Here is a 3,065-nt window from a genome sequence, read left to right as displayed (position 1 = left end):
TCATCTTTTGCGTCGCCTACTGAGCCACGAACACCCTTCCATTAACCCCTGTCCAGGTTAACTTAGCCTCTATGCCTCTTCTCTCCCATCCTGACAAATGTTATGCAGAGTGTGAAGATAAGTCTGAGTTTCATGCATGAGCCATATTGTTAGTGTGAAGATAAGTCTGAGTTTCATGCATGAGCCATATTGTTGCTTGTCTTTAGTATGCATCAAGCTCTGTTGCATGTGCATCCCCAGTGGTTGCATCTTCATCACTAGTTGCGTGTTTATAACGATGTGTTTCGTGGGTATAAGGAGTTGGTGCAGGTGTGAGATGAGTTGTTGCACGTGTGTGTGACGAGTGGTTGCAGGGGCTGCCTTTGTATAAAACGTAGTTGCATATGTGTGTTGTTAGTTGGAAACGAGGTAACATTTGTTCAATGAAGCACTGATTAAGAAAGGAAAGTCTTGCCTAAATTTTTAAGAATTGAGGTTTGAAAAGGGTAGAGCAAAATCTAGAAACAAAGGGTAGCAGGGTGGAGGGATAAGAGCCAGGGGGAGGGGGAGTTGTTATCCCTTGAATTTATTCATGAAGAAATGCCCAAAATGTATAAAATTGAGGCGAAGCTAAGATATCCAAAATGGCTTCACTGTGTGGGCATTTTTATAAGCACAAGCCTAAGGCAAAACTTGAATATGAAGTCAAGTTTAACTAGTTCATAATCTGTAACTCCATTAGGTCCAGCAAGTTTCTCGTTGTAGCTTCTATTAGTATAAATCCCCATGAATCTGCGCCAAAATAATGTTCACTGACCGAAAGTAGTGTTCCAATCTTGGCCACATTTAAGGCAACTTTCTTAATGATAATAATATCTTCTTATGTTTACCTGATATACTCTCTTGTGAGTCTGCTGGCCTTCGGGGGCTCTGTCACTGCTGCTATAACGGCGGCCTTACACTTGTTATTATGTAGTCAGGATTCCTTCAGTGTCTGGGATAACCATCTCCTTGACTCTTGAGCGTTTCCTGTCAAGTGGCACTCCTCCTTTCTCTTTCATTTCTTCCTCTATGGTAGTCAAGAGGAAATATTGGATTTGGTAGTGAGGGTGGTGGTGAGGAGGGAGGTTAAGGGTGGTGGGGAGGGAGAGAAGAGGGTGGTGGGGAGAGAGGTTAAGGGTGGTGGGGAGGGAGAGTGAAGGTGGTGGGGAGGAAGCGTAAAGGATCTTGGGGAGGGAAAGAGAGAGGGGCAGTGGTGAAGAAAGTCGTGATGAACAAGGCCAGTAATGTCAAAGAAGGGGGAAGGGGTGAGGGGGGGGAGAGGTTTGTTGATGGTTGTGAGAGGAAATGATGGTGTTTGGGGGAGAGAGGGTGGGGAGGAAGGAGGCTGGGCTGGGGTGGGGGTGTGGGGGTTCAGGGAGCGAGGAGGGCTGGCGCAGTAATGGATCGGGAAATCTGTGGCCAGATATTTTAGTCTTGCTGTAAAGATGCTCTGGTCATTTCCTGCAAGAAGCGAGAACGTTGAGTTGTTAATATGTGAGGAGACACACATCTTTTGCCTCTCGCTCGTTTGCTTCTTGACACGTTTGCGGAGGAAGAAATTCTAGCATTTTTCACCCCCAATATATATACAAGATTGCTATGGATAAACTTTCACATTTTTCGTGGCTTTCCTCCTTATGCAGCAGCCTTTAAGCAAATTGTTAGTGTTTGGGAAACTTTTTTGCTGTGCGATCTCCAATTCTGCAAATGGCACGCAGCTGGGACCAGCAGCAGCAGCAGCAGTCTGAACTGTGGTAACTCCGAGGAATTACCCTCAAAATAGTAAATTGAACGACATCGTTAAAAACCAGCCATGTCACAGCTCAGTAACCATCAGAAAGACAGCCTGGAGGCCTGCCTGAGGTCCCATATTCCTGACTGGAAATTAGTCTGAAACTACGCATGTATATTCACACTATGTATATATATTCTCTTCAGATACGACACAGTCGGGGAATCACATAATTTATAGATGGTAGAAAATATCAACATATATTGGGACAAAAATCAGATAGGAGCCATGATTGGAACCTGCAGAGTGGGTATATACTCCTAAGCACACGCCTTAATCCTCTAAACCACTATATGCTACACTTGTAATGTAGTCTGGGATTCTGAGGGGCAGTGCTGCCTCTGTGAGCACCACGGTGGTACTCTATCAAGCCCAATAGCTTTAGTTAGGTCCAGTGATGCTGGTTGTTTCTTTACTTCATGTGAGGTTTTCTCAATATTTAATAGTCTCTCGTCAGGAGTTACCTCCTCTACTAGCACCTGGGAGCTGTTCAGGCTCAGGAGTGGACACTCCATGGAAGCTGGCATTGAACTCCTCACAAATTTCTTTATCATTATCTGCATACTCGCCTCCCCTTTTTCGTTACCTAGTCACTTGGTCATTCAGTATCATTTCCCCTTTTTATATGGCTATGTAGGAGTTTGGGTTGGTTTTTTGCTTTCGAAGCAATATCTTTTACATAGTTTGTTTCCACCAATCTTCTTCTCTTTTTGTACTCATTCCTAACCCTTTTACATCTATTCCGGTTTTCTCTCTGTTTATTTTTTGCCCTCTGTATTTTCTCCACTCCCTCCTGATTTTCTCATTTGCTTCTTGACACTGTCTGTTGATCCACGGGTTGTTATATTCACTCCTGCTTGTTTCTCTTATTGTTGGTATGACTCTCTCTTCTGCCTCTTTGCAACTCGGTTTGACTTGGTTCATCATTTCCTGGACTGTCTTAATTCCAAGTTCCTCCTCTCAGTTCACTCTTAACAGATATTCTCTTACTCTCGTGCAATCCCCTTATATATAATCTACTCTCCATTCCCTGACTTCTTGTTTTTTGAGAATTTTTTTTTAGTTCGATCATAGAGTCGAATACCCAGACATAATAGTCATACACTTGCCCCTAGTGGTATTTCGTATGTCTTCTTCATTCTGGGTGAAGACCAAGTCAAGTAGGCATAGTGTATCACCTGTCTTGTATCTTCCTCTATACACAGTGTTAAAAACTTTCTTTCAACTACTTCCACAAGTTTCACTCCCCCAC

This window comes from Procambarus clarkii, chromosome 20 (assembly GCF_040958095.1).
Source record: "Procambarus clarkii isolate CNS0578487 chromosome 20, FALCON_Pclarkii_2.0, whole genome shotgun sequence".
Taxonomy (NCBI): domain Eukaryota; kingdom Metazoa; phylum Arthropoda; class Malacostraca; order Decapoda; family Cambaridae; genus Procambarus; species Procambarus clarkii.
Note: the sequence above shows the minus strand (reverse complement) of the source record.